At 38.0% G+C, this 14,878-nt stretch overlaps 1 protein-coding gene across 1 annotated transcript in view; it reads right to left on the bottom strand.

Moving 5' to 3' along the window:
• Positions 1 to 14,377, bottom strand: part of WDR17 (WD repeat domain 17) — a 63,748-nt gene extending 49,371 nt beyond the window's left edge. The window contains exon 1 of the mRNA XM_064510985.1: positions 14,322 to 14,377. The gene's annotated coding sequence lies outside the window, so the exon portion shown is untranslated. The remainder of the gene's footprint in view (positions 1 to 14,321) is intronic.
• Positions 14,378 to 14,878: the final 501 nt, after the last annotated feature.

The raw sequence follows: 14,878 nt of genomic DNA, 5'->3' as shown, positions 1-14,878 counted from the left end.
TGAACAATGCTATGAATTTCAACAAGGTGCTTCAAAAATATCAGCAGCCTAGGCTAGCACTCTTACAGTCAGCATTTGCAGCTGAAATTTCCTAACTTCTGATTACCTAGTATATTCAAAATGAGTGCATTCAACCCTTTATAAGCTGACCAGAAAAAGAACCCTATTCTTTAAGAGATCATTTTAAAAGAACAACAGTGCTCAACCAGTTTTCATGGCTATTTTAAACCTCCACAATAACCCCGAGCCAAAGTAGTACTAGAACTAACTACAACTTCTGACGTCATAACGAAAGAAGTCCTAAAAACGCTGTAGAGCTTTGGTAGGAGTTTGGAAAAACATCAAGTTTGAAACCACAGCCTGAGACTATAGTTTGCCCCACAACACTGGATTTTATGGTACTCCCACCAATTTCACAAAAATGAGCCAAAAAACTCAGAAGACCTCTCTGAAAACCAACCAACCAAGCCATCCCTCAAAGGTCACTCATTTCTTGGAAAACACTGGCAAAACAGGGGGATTGGAAAGAAGACAAGACAGATGGAAAAATATTAAATGTCCTATTGCACCAGCTCAGCAAACAAGAGATTCTCCCATTCACCTGCTCTCCTAATCCATTATTTTGTAATTATAGTCAAATTTGTAACTGCAGTCAAAACTATCCTCCTGCAAGTGGATATTTTTGCCCTTCTCTGCTTATATGGGCCCCGGGATATCTAGTAAATAAAGAAAATGTTAAACATTCAATTGAGATTGTTTTTCATCTTTATATTTCATTCCAGAAGTATTTAATCATAGCTATCAGATAATCTACAGTAACAGAATGTTAATTTCAAGGCCAAGCACTCAGAAATTAGAAAGTGCTAAAAATAAATTGGTGCATGCAATTTTAATTCAGCCACTTTGAGTATCTTTGAAATCATCTTTAAGGATATGATTACTTTTTTAAAAATTACTTTCTTCAGAATGTCACATTCCTCATCCACAACACAGAGAAGCTTCTCAAGGACATGACTGAAGAATTTTACAAAAGAAATAATCACTTTTATCTGAAATTAAAAAAAAATACATTAATCCAAGATAGATACCTAGCTTGGAAAAATTAAGGCCAATAATTTAACACTCCAGAATTATGAATGGGGAAGTTTTACAAAGGAGAGTGCTGGAGTGTCCTGACTATACTACTTGTTCAGTCTAGCTAATACATATTTTAACATGCAACTTTAACAAGATAATCAAAATAGCAATACTCAGGTCTGAAACAGATTAAGGAGAAATGCTACTGTTTCTAATAACCCATGTCCAGGAATGTTAAACTACATATATATCAACCAGACACCACACATATCAATGGCAAAAAACCTCTAATCTGTAGACTACTGGTTAGTCATATAGAACCAGAACTCCTGCTTTCAGATACCGTATATAATACGAAGAAATACGTAAAATCATGTCTGATCCCAGTATAAAGTATCTGAGACTCTCCCTAGGAATTCAATTCTGATCTTCTAATCTATAGCTACCACAATCACCAGAAGATTGCTTTGCAGGCAGATTGCAAAGAAAACATTTTTGATTTCAGATAAAGTTACCTCTTGACACATCTCACAACTGAGTCCCTGATGAGCAGCTATTTAAAAAATCATTCCACGTCTGAAGCATCCAGACAGAAATGGAAAAGTATTAAGATCTGCTAGTTTTTAATATATATGAGCAATAACTGGCATTATCAAGTAACACACAATAATACAATAAAAAAAGCTGCTGGTCCCTATTTTTCAGTAGCATCTCCTGCATTCTGACTTAGTATCTGAGAACACAGTATCAAAACTACAAATAGGAAAAAAAAATGCCCCCCCCACACAATTACACAAGGGAGCTTGATACAGTGAAAGAAGTGACTTATATTCACTTCTCACCCCAAATCTATGAAAACAGCCGTAGATCAAGCTTGCCCAAGGCATACAGTTATTAAAAATAAAAAAGGAAATATATACTCAATATCCCTTAATACCACACCATGGATATTTATTTTTAATACTAGTAACACAATAAACAACAGTATAAAGAAGAAAAATATAAAGGAGGTAAAACAGAAAATATTAAACAATTCTTACTCTTTGTTGTCCTTCATACCAATCATCTTCATCAAACCAGTGGGAAATATAAGTCATCCAAGCCATGGTAGAAGGCACAGTTGAAATCAAAAACCACTAAATCTGAACACATGTAAGAGCAATGAATTCTGTGCTAACATTTACTCAAAACTAAACCAAGCTACCCAGAGGTCAGATCAGAGCTCTGCGATATGATTCTACATTAATAAGCTATAAATTCATAAATATTTAACCTGAAATACTTTTAATAATTGATATGCTATCTATATATTGGATTCTGAATTAGAAAACAGAAATCAACACTGAAATATGCAGAAAACCATTACTAGATATGTTACAGTATTTTAAAACTAAAGCGGGTTAGTGCTTCAAGCTGAATATTACAGTGCTTCTGAGCTCTGAAAATGAGGTGCTGTTCGAGTCACTCTGATCTGGCTCCTAAAACTGATCTTCCTTTTGTTAATGCACTGTCTGTAAGAAACGTGGTTCAGTGCCTAAAAGCAAACACTGAAATGTGAAATACCTTCGGAATCACAGGGTTTGCTATGTTGTGGTATTGTGGGGTGTGGTTTCAAGCGGCACAGATAATATTACAGGAGGAGGGGCCACAACCCTTGCATATGCCACACATCTTATATTTAACGACAGAAACAACAAATATGCTGATCATGTTCTGGTATTTTAAGAGATCTGCCTCTCCACTGCTCGCAGCCAGCAGAGCCTGGAAGCAGCCACCAGCCTTGGTCGAGAGCTTTAGAAAGCCTGATTTCACTAATTTATCAGAATGCTTCTGCTTCTTTACTCTCCCTCAGGATAGTTTCACTATCTGACTGTATTTATTCCTTCTGCAGCTAATTAGCAAGTTTTGGTACTCTCTCAAGTTTTATGTCAACTGACTTCACGGTGCATTTTATTAGTAACAACGAGGTAAAAGAGGGAAAAACAGCTGTATTGCTCATACCCCAATTCAGCACCGCAACAGCGCACTTCATTAGCTGTGTCTGTTTCAGACCCATCATACAAATCTTCCAGACTTTGCGGTCATAGTAACTTCCAAATCCTCAAGAGAGGTGCTGGCGAGCTAAACGGCCCCCTGCCTGCAATTTCATAAGAGATCTAGAACCCAAAGAGCCTATGCCTTTTGGGACTGGATTAAGAAGATGTTTCCCCAAATTAGTAATATAATAAATGCAAAGGCTAGACTGTGAAGTCAATTACTCAATCAACAAATAAACAGAGCAAAAGAAAAAAAAACAGCCAGAAGGACCAGATACCAACTTAAAGTTAGTGGCCAACATTGCTTCCTCTCTTTTGAAACGAAGTAATAATTTCTCCTTCTACCACTGGTACCTGATTCAGTGTCGTTACTAGCCCTATTCTAGCAAACTAACTTTCCATTAAGGCTGCCATATATGCAGGCTGAGCTCTCAGGTACACAGTAGGGAAGTAAGGAGGAGAAGCAATACTTTTGCCTTCCAACCTCTTACCCAGAAATTATGCCACCCAATGGAGGAAAAAAAAACCAAAAACAAAAATCAAAACATCCACTATATGTATGGGAAGCATCATCATCAGATTAACAGCAAACTCTTTACAGTGTGCATTCCTCCAGATAAATGGATACCAAGAACATACAGAGGAACTTCCCATCATACTACTGAAATCTTTCAAATTACTTCAAGTTCAATGCTTGGGTAATTTGAGTATTGAGTAACTTGAGTTCAATTACTTCGATTACCTTTGAGACTCCTTCTCCAACTTAAACGATGCCAAGTGCACAGAGCTGCATGATCTCATAAACTGTATGGGAAATACAGGATTAATTCAGACACATCTATTCACGCAGCTGAAGAAGTGCCAGACCATGTCCTTGGTCTATAACTAAATGATAAATATGTTACTGATCTACCACTTCTAGGAACAAAGATTTTACAATACACTAAACAAACCATATCCAGATGTTCACATTATTAATGCCTGTAACATCCTAAAATTATGGACAAAGAAATCAGTACTGGCATGTTTAGGAAAGCCTTTGCTTTCAGGCTGTTCTGCCTCTTTATAAGGGAACAATGATCATAATTCTGAACACTGTTAAGTATCATATCTAAATCCATAGATTAGATATGATTAGTTCTGAATTTGTCCAACAGTAACCAAAATTTGCTTCTATTCTATTTCTGTTCAACAACATATGTAAACTGAATTTTCTAATCTCAATACCAACTCGCTAGAAGGATGTGATTCTCACAAGAGGAGCTAACACAGAGGTTCACACTTAGTTTCAAGACCACCAGGGAAGCATAAATGAATATGCATACTGTATTACCCTTCCAACAAACTGGTGACATCTTCAGTTCAAAGGTACAGATGCAATTAAAATCTACATAGGATAGTGGATGGGAGCTTAAATGGCTGAAAATTATGTCTTACAAGTATCTGTAAATAAAATAAAAAGCTTTGGACTAAATTATATATGAAAAATAAAGACAAAACTAGTAGCTGCAAATGCATCAAGGGTCCATTAGATATGGTATTTGTTTGCCTATTCACTCATGCATCTCCAACTGCCGACAAAACTATTTCTATATCAATAATAATAGTGCAGTGTAGGATGAATGAAACTCCAGACATTAAATATTACAATAAAAATATGAAAAGTCTCAGAGTATTCCAACCAGTGGATTTTTGTAATTAAGGTTAATCTTATTAAACATTATATAAATAATTTAACATATGCTTAAGTTAAAATCCATTTAGTACATCTATTACATGTTCCTTTTTCTCTCTTTTAAGAGTGACAAAAAGTACTACGATGTAAACGTTCTGAAATGGCAAACTGAAAAACTGAGTTTTTGATAAAGCATTGAATGTTAATAATGTATTTTAAAAAGTGTGACCAAAAGAGACATCCTAAAAGCCACTTTGAAGTAGATTGCTTGATAAATATATTGGTAATATTCTAAAAGGAGTAAAATAATAAAACAAATGATATTAATTTAATGGCAAAATAAGTGTTTAACTCGAGTCAATATTAACACAGTGATAAAGCTTTCCCTTGGGAGCTAGGTACTCTCATATCTGTGAACGATGGAATCATTTTACACTTCTCAGGGTCAAGACAACTCCTAGAAGGAACAATTCTGATAAAGTACTACACTTTAGTTATGCCATATGCATAATAACTTTAGAAACTAATATTATGTAAAGACATGAAATAAAGAGTAATAGTACCAGTGTATGATACAAGTCAAAAAAGTCTGTTATTATTTAGCACTTCACAAATATTAACTACTTATCATTTGAGGGTATATTGTAATAGCTATGAATACTATAATATAAAGCTGCTAAGGAAACATGAACAAAGGAACATACCTTAGCAAAATCCAAGACTGTATTTTTTTTGATATCTTATGGAACACTATACATGAGCTTTTTTACATTGCCATGTGCATTTCATAAGCCAGGTGAGAGATGTAAAGCAAGCCAGCTAAAATTATACCAAAAAAAACATTTTAAGATCTAATATTGTTCTGGATGATTTCGCAATGCTTGGCACCTTCGGCACCTGTGGTCACACCACAATATATTCCCATGTGTTGTCCAGACTGATGGCTACCTCCTCCACCAAGCCTCCCTGTCACGTTTATAAGGTTGCGCCTCAGGGCTATGAATGAGGCAGCATGCTTGGAGGCAAGCTGACTTCTACCATTCCATAGATGTATCTGGCAAACCCAGGATTGTGGACTGTTTTTTTCCCCCCCTCTGCATGTAATTATACAGCATTTATTCCTCATCCCTCAGTCAGGACTTGGAGAAAAGTTCCATTAGAAGTAGGGCCTTGAAGCCTGAGCTTCAGTGCAGCTCTAGAGGTGATGAGCAGAGGGTGCACAGGCAAAAGCCCCAGTCAAAGCTTCTCATAGCTCTTTCTCCCAGCTTAGCTGTTTTACAGAGTCTGATCCAAGGTTACACAGCTGCAGAGCTGGCCTCGAACACAGACAGCTAACCCCCCAGCACGAGGTGGAAAGAGGTTACACAGGAAGACTGCAGAAAAAGACAGTTACAGGCTGGCCAGGCCAGTTAGAGCCTGTGCACTGGTGGAGTGGAAGGCACAGAGCAGCAACACTCTTGAAGCCACGTCATCAGGTCAGACAGAACCCATATGGCCAATCCTATGTTCTCGCAGTATAACACTCAGAAGTGGGAATCAGCTTTTACTGCCAGTATTACCTTTGAGAATGTCACTTAACATTACATCTAGCTATGGGTTCTGAAAACTTCTTCCTCTGCTTACTGAGTCTGCACCCCAACAACACAGTAAAAACCTGTATCTTGTCATGACAGATGACAGAAAGTAGTTTTCTAGAAGACTACTTTTCCTATTTTCAAACCATGATTTGCTCTGTTCAATTAACTTGCTTAGAGCTGCGAAGTTTGAGTGGGGGAAGGAAGACAAAGATAGAAGACAGTTCCTGAAGTGAAAGCTAGACTGTGGAGATGGGGACTACATCAGCGAAGATGTCTGGACACTGAATGAGTCTAAATTGAAGCACTAAGGACCATACAGATTGTAGAAGCTGGATCTCAAAGCTGTGAGACCACGAGTTACAGGGATCCAGGGAGGCTGGCTGTTTCAGGAGGAAGAGCCCAAACTAGGTAGACAAAGGAGAAGGATGGAGTACATAGTTTCTCAGCTCAATGGGTCTTACAGGAGGTAACGTTGTTTATAGAAGACATGTCCATTTATCCACAGAGGCAACTCCTTCAGGGGATGTACTTGCATGTAGCGCAGCACAGCTCCAGGATCTGCTCGACCCAGTGTCAACAGCTATGTACCACCATAGAATATAGCAGCTGAATAAATAAGTTTGGGAACCCTTCATGTAAGGGAGGTGTTTATACTGAATGAAAAGTTTTCTACACTCTGCTAAACTACACATTTAAAAAAAAAAAAAAAAAACTTTTACTGGTTGATAATATTTATAGTCTCAGAGATTTTAAGATTACAGATATAATTTCTTCCTAAGCTTCTGAACATCACCTGCCAAGGATAATAGAAACTGCATATTCACAGAACTACTGCATTTGAAGTGACATCCAGCCATCTATATAAGGTTATTAAGTCTTTATTTGTATCCCTAAATCAAATTAATTATTCTAAAAAATGTTGAATACCAAATAGTTGAAGCTATTTGAGAATCAGAAACTCCCTATAACTTCAAGAAGGAGATGATTTCATTCCAAGTGAAAGCTTACTTTACTGATGATGACAACCTCAGATTATCCTTGATATAGATCTTGGACAGGATAGAAACTTAAGATTTCCATGAAATTTCTTCCTACTGGAAAAAAGATAGGATCCAATAGGAGTAAAATAGTAATTATTTTCTCCAAGTGCTTTTAATGATTCTGCCTCATATAATAATACAGAAGAAAGTGCTAGCAGTATTAGTACAATGACAGTTACTGAGCTGGTCACAATCTCCAAAAATGCAGATAAAACAGTTGAGTATTTAGCCCCAAGTTCTGACTGGCTAGACAATATAAACCAACACAGTCAGAAGGATAAAATGGAAATGTTGATGAGTTGTGATGTTTTAGCATAAAAATATGACAGTGCGTGGTTACAGTTCACAGTGTCAAGGTTCGACACTTTGGAAAAAAAAAAAGTATTTTGCTCCTATTTGTATTTGATCTGAAAGTTGATCTTACTTCTGGGCACTTTGGTACTGATTCTTTTTATTATTAATTTACTACCTTGCTGTCTACACAGGTATATACACCTTAAGAGTATGAAAGAATAAGCTACTGAAGGATATTGTGGTTTCAATCTAAATCTAGTCTATATTCTTAAACATACCCCTAATATACATATATAGACAGTTTATCTAGAAGACATTGGATAAAGTAATACTTCTAAGCAATAAGAATCTAAACAGCACTGGAATGAACAAGCTGACACTGTTCTCCCATGTCATCCTGCAACAGCTGAAATCAGCAAGGAATTTCAGTTATGAAGAAAGACATTGAAGAAAGGAAGAGAGGTAAGAAAATTCTCCACCTTAATCTGTCACTTTTGCCACCTATTTTTTATTTAATAAGTAGCAATTGATATGCTATGTCAAATCAGCTATGCAGTTCTTTTCCCCAAAGACATCTCTAATCACTGTTTGCTTCTGCTTAAGTCATCTATAAATAGGTATTTGTCTATTTCTTATAAGAAGTCAGGGTTTATGTATTCTTGCCGTAGTTCAGTAGCATTAAACATGAGCCAGAATTACAAATAAATTCCAGATAATTGGCTATATTTACACCCCACAGAAACTGGAATTTCAGTAAGCTTGCCTCCAGATTCACTGTATCTAACCACTTTGACAACAAAACTCATTCTGCGTCAGTCCACATAGACAGTGTTTTATGATGTGCCCCATCAGAGCACTAGAAGTTATGTGGTTAATGACTACATACTAAAGACCAAAATGCTATAGGTTTGTATTATGTCTTTTGACACATTTTGAAACTATCAGTACACAATAGGAATTTGAGGTCTTCATGACAAGGAATTTTAAGGGTGTTTTTTTTTTTTTAATACACTTTAGAATATAAATTTTTTTAAATAATATGGCATTATGTAAATTCATTATATTAATATCTACAGTAAAGAAAACAGTTAAAGATGGCTCATGTTTTATTTAATTAGTGCTTTGAAAACCTCTTCAATGAGGGTATAAGACATATAATGATAATAAAACAAATTAAAATGTGTGAAAACTTTGGAATTTACTATCAATTAGAATAATACAAAATAATACAATACTGTTTTGTTGAACAGACACAGAACTCTAAGTGTTTACAGTAAGACTCTGAAATAAGTAATCATATGATAATGACATAGCAGACCTATGTCTGAGTGACCCTATGTCATATGAGCTCAGTCTACAACTAACATCCACCCACCCTCCAGCTATTGATAGCACAAACATAAGCAGGGCTTTAGTGGCTGTCCATTCTTTTCCTCATTTGCTCTTTTTCAACAAGCTGTACAGACTTATCAGGACATTCAGGATAGCCAGGCCATCTTACTGTGATCAGAATAAACTGTTAGTAACACATGCACAAAATCATCATCATCAACATGATGAGACTTTAGAACAACCTTCTTTTAAGAGTACAAGGACAAAAACTGAGCTACTTTTAAGATTGAGCTTGATCGGTTCATGAAGATTAGGCTCTAGTCACTAACAATAGCAGTGGATTGAATTTGATTATATATATCTTCCTGAGGATATTATGTAATTGGATCTTGAAAAACAAATTCAATTAATTTTTTTATAGTTATAGTTTTTTCTTTTTAGAGAGAGAGCTTTAAAACATCTGTGAAGAAAAAACTATGTGAGTATGTTTATATGTACAGTATCACCGTTATGTCTGCTTAACAGATGCTTCACTTTTATTCCATAAATCATATATACAGTATTAAAGAAAAGGGAAAGTTAAACCTCTGAGATTTTTAAACTTCTTGGAGAAAAAAAGTAGACAAAAACCATGGGCACATGGCATATTTATGGTGGAAAATTATAGCCTTATTCATAAAGCTATAACTATACTGAATTATTTGTCCCAGTTTCATAATTGCTATGCTCATATCAAATACACACTGAAAGCTGAAGTCTCCCAGGTTTTTTTTTTTTTTTTGGGGGGAGGGGGAGGGGAATGTATTTAGTCTGTTAGCAAACAGTTAACATGGCAAGAAAGACATGTATCATGCCATAGGATTTATCTATGTCTATCTATACTACAATTCATTCCATTCTAATGTGTTTTAAAAAAAGCTTATAAGGGTGCAAATCCCTGTCTTGAATGATAATGAACATATTTTAATAATCACTTTTTAAACTTTGATAAACTGGATTTTAAGATAATCATACTTGGTTTTTAATACCTGCCCTTGAAGTGTACTTAAATAAAAAAACCAAAAAACCAAAAACAACAAAAGCACTTTCGCTATATATTTATCTCAACATGCCAAAAAATTTTCCTTTGCAGGAGAGTTTTCAGTATGTGAAGCACAAACAAGTCAACAGGGAACATAACTTGAAAGTATGAAAAAATGTAATGAAAAAGAAATAATTCTGTCTAGCTAGGGAGCTCAAGGCAATATTTAAAAACCCTCAGAGCTTGGTCAAGGGTTATTCATCATCTGTATTTAATTGTTAACAGATTTGGTGAGTCAAGAGAGGTTGACTAGCTAAAGTGTGGATGACATCCAGCTGTGCATCATCTCATACAAACTGTACTCTTCCACAGATTTGCTAATGCTAATTGAAAATCCCCTTTGAAAACTAGCTAAAGCTGATAGAGACAAGATTAAGATGATTTTATTGGGAAAAACATATCAATTTTAAAAAGTTTGTCTCCTACATAATATTTAAAAATACACAGATTTTTTGCTCTAAGACTTTTAGAGAGCAGTCTGCAGCAGATTTAACAGTTCTTTTTGTATACTTCATGGGCCACTTATGCTCCAAAAACTCTAATAACTGCAAAAGCAGCCCCCCCCCCAAAAAAAAAATAAAACCCACCACCAATCACCTTTATCTGCAACTATAAGATTACACTCTCTTCTCTGAAAATCTGCATGGTATACAACTACTTGCATGTTCAAAACCAGCAGGTTAAGTACAAAAAACATGCTGTAGGTTAGTAACAAATGATCACAGAGCTCCTTTGAACAATAACATCCTACTTCTGCATATGAAGCCTTAATTTTTTATATCCTAGCATTCAAGCTTATTTATGAAACTGATCTTTGGGATCTGACATATCATCTTTTGTTCCATCACTGTAGCCTCCCAGTACAGCTATTTTCAGGACAACCAACTAGAAAGGGAAGATTAAAGAATTAAAGATACTGAACATTCACAGGTTACATATCCACATGAAATATATTCCTATTGAAAACAGTCAGAGAACTGAATATAAGAGTAATTTAGTAAGCACAGAGTAAGTATTTTTTCCATCTAAGTGGACACAACACATTCATTTTTCTCATGCACAAAACCCTGTATGCTAGTTAAGTCACTGTCTCCTAAAAAGGAAGGATTGGAATGATTACCAGATGAAGGAATTGACTTTTTTGACCAAGTTCATTTGCCTCTACTTTTTCATAATCAAAGTTAAAAAGAACTATACTAAATTACATATGCTGCTACACGAAAGTAAGTGTGCATTTTGCTAGGGATTTTTCCCCTGCCCCATCTGGACAATATCTTAAAAAGGTGAATCAGAAGTGATCTTTATCCTCAAGTTTAAAAGGAAGGAGTAGATTTTTACTAGCTCCAAGAACTTTCTACATCTGAGGAGTTTATTTTTTAAGGATTTGAAAAGATAGTCAGGATGACTCTTTTTTTGATAGGGCATTTAGCTTCTATATCATCCATCAAGTTTATAATTTCAAATGCTTTTACACTGTATACTATATATGTATATATGCACACACACACATATATTTTGGTGCCTATCCTTGTGATCTTGTAAATGAAATCTAATGTTTCTCCCATCAGGAGATGGGATACCTCAACTGTTTTTTGTGGAAGTGTGAAGTTAATTGTATAACAGTGAATTGATGATATCATCAAGTGAATGGATGAGATCATCCCACTTCTCCATTTGGGTCTGTGATTACCCATTTTAGTTTGTGATCCAAGGAGAGAGGGTCAAGAACAACAACTAAAAGCAAACTATGGTCAAGAACAAAGCAATTTACAAGAGCGCTATGGGGAAACAATCTGTTTGAAACTAGTACTGCTAGTTATTGCTCTTAGATCTTGATTTGTCCATGTCAAAAACCAACTCTAACAAGAGAAAAACAAGTGACCCTTTAACCAGATTCTGAGAGAGCATACAGAAGGTCACAACAGAGAGAGATTAGGGTCCAGATTATCAATAAACCAGGCAATTAAGTTCACATGAAGAACGAGGCTACTAACTGAGGAGCAAAGGCAGGTTGTCTAACTGGAAGGAGCAAGTAGACTGAAACAACCATATTCAAGAAAGAAACAAAGAAGATCTAATATATTAAAGAGAGATGGATTTAAACAAGAATATTTTAGATACAAGGTTTTTAAAAGTGATGGAAGAGGGAGGTAAATATCAGGGATTATAGAAATATTATTTAAATCAGGGTATGATACAGGCTTAGCAGCTGGATTCAAACTGACCACATAAGCTGGAAAGTTGAAGAATGTTCTTTCACTAAACCAAGCTTATAATCAGTAGAAACACTAAGAAAAAATAGCATTAAGGAAGGGGAAGACAGTATTAACTTCACCAAACATAAGGCCAGTGATACACAGTACCAGAACAAAAGACATCAATGCAACTTTTCTAGTCTAACAACTAGTTATGAGAGGTCAGGATCCACCAACATTAAATATGAAATCAGATACCGGGCACTGAATAGAAAGGCTCCATCGCCAATGAAGATTTTAGAAACTACAGATCTGCAGCTTGTCCATTTACACACAAATTCCCACATAAAGCTGAACAAAGTAGCCCATGTGGCCTAAGGCAGAGCCTTAGCGGAGAGGATGGTGCAGTCAAGGCCATCAGCACAAACTGAAACAGCAGCAAATGAGAGAAAGCCATGGAAGAGCCAAGTTCCCACACAACATGGCAACAGTGCCTCGAGAGCTAATATACAATACTGTAAAATAGCCAGGAAAATTGCACAAGCCTTTACTGTTAATCCAACCAAATGCAACACACAGCAACAAACCCAGGTTTTCCAGACTGTTGTGGGACAGGATAAGGAATAAAATGGCCTCAGTGGATTTGGCCAATGTGTACTTACTCTAAGATTTAAATGGCAAAGAGACAACCGTACAAAGCTTCTATCCTCTTCCAGCTCCCAGAGTATAGCTCTGCTGCTACCATAAGTAATGGTTAGCCTGAATTACATTATATGTTACTGAAATACACTACATCTTACTGTTTGATTCTCAGCTCTTATAACAAGTTGTTAGAATTCAAATCTTATCTTGATGCTTTCTTCTGTTCTGTGTATCTTTTGCCTCATATTAGTAACATACACTAGTTACACAGTATCATCACCAGGACTTGCTGAAGTATCTCTTCCTGTCCATGTGAACCCTGACTCACAAAATGCAGGAAGAGAAAGTACTGGAAAATGCACAATGTAATGACAAGATTTTAAAGTGAGATATAAATGAAAGAAATAAATCTAAATAAATTTTAACACAGAAGAAATATAAACTTCTCTACCTATTTAAACTTCTCTGATTTTTTTAAAGGATAGGCTTCAGAAAGATATTCTTGATACAATCAGTTTGGGGGCCTGAAACAGAAATTTTCAAATAAGTCTTCATGATCTATATCATGAAGTTCGCCTAACAACTATTAAGGTCATTATGGCCCTTACTGATTTTAAAATCCAGGATTATGATCTTTACTACACATTCCAAGTAATTAAAGATCCTACTCAGACTTCAATTTCATGCCTGCTATTTTGAAGCCTTCTAAAACAGTCCCTCAAACTGTCACAGGACCATTTCTATGTAAAGTAATATCTCCAAAAAATATCAGAGGAATTTATTTAATGTAAGTCACTTTTGCTGTTTATTTCTTCACATGTGCAGCCAGCTGCCTTCAGCTTGTTTTCCTAAATTTTGTTTGCTTAACCTCTAGTTTAGTTTTGCACTTTTTAAAGTCTTTTAATTCTCTAAGCTTGTTTTTGTTCCCCCCTCCCACCTTTGTCCCAGCTGGGAAAAGCATTTAAAGCATAAACAAGCCAACAGCTCTCCTTCCCTGCAGATGGCAAGTGTCTTCCAAGCAACACATTTCTTCTGAAGATTGTTCCCACCATGCTTACAGGATTTTAAGTTGTTTTTATATATATATATTTTTTTACACAGGCATGCTTGCACAGAGATACACATACAGCCTAGAAGTGCCACAGACAAAGCAGACACCAACAACACCTTGAGCCCCATCCTGGATGCTTTGGACAACTGCCCAAAGCCCTGAGAGCTCCCCGGGCCCGGGGCCGCCGCCGCCGCTGCCTCCCCCGGGCCACAGGTGGGCGCAGGGCGGCGCCGAGCGCACAGGACCGCGGGACAGCCAGGCCCGCACCGGGGCCACGGCAGCACACGGCGAGGCAAGAGGCGCCGCACCGCAGGTACTTACCTGCCCGCCCGGCCACGGCCACGGCCACGGCCCTCACCTGCCTGCCCGCCCCGCAGCACTGGCAGCGCGTCCGCCCTCCCCGCCGCGCAGGGGGACTCGAACCCCGTCGCCGGGGCAACGCGGCGGGCCCGCCCCCGCCGCGCGCTGATTGGGCGGAGACGCACGGCCGTTGGGAGTCGGGAGCGGCGGCCGGTGGGGCGGGTTACCTAGCAACGGAGCGGGGGGCGGGCCAGCGCTGGCCGCACCTGCCGCGGCGAGGACGGCGGGTTCGGCGCGGGGTCCCTCAGCGCTCGCCGCGGCTTCCCCGGCGGCGTCCGCCCCTCGCCAGTGTGGCGAGCGGCTCCGCCCCGGTCTCGGCTCGGGGAGCTCCGCCGCCCCGGCCCCGGCCCTACGAGAGGGCGCAGCGACGGTGGGCGGCGGAGCAGACAGGCGGGGCGCAGGTCGGGGCTGCCGCGAGGCTGGCGGCTCCGCGCTCAGCGGCAGGGTCAGCTTTACGCAGCGAGATCCGGGGGGCGGCCCGGGGCCCCGCCGTGGTCCGTGCAGCCGTGACCGGGTCA

The sequence above is a fragment of the Dromaius novaehollandiae genome, chromosome 4 (genome assembly GCF_036370855.1).
Source record: "Dromaius novaehollandiae isolate bDroNov1 chromosome 4, bDroNov1.hap1, whole genome shotgun sequence".
Classification (NCBI taxonomy): domain Eukaryota; kingdom Metazoa; phylum Chordata; class Aves; order Casuariiformes; family Dromaiidae; genus Dromaius; species Dromaius novaehollandiae.
Note: the sequence above shows the minus strand (reverse complement) of the source record. Positions and strands in the feature narration are given on the sequence as shown.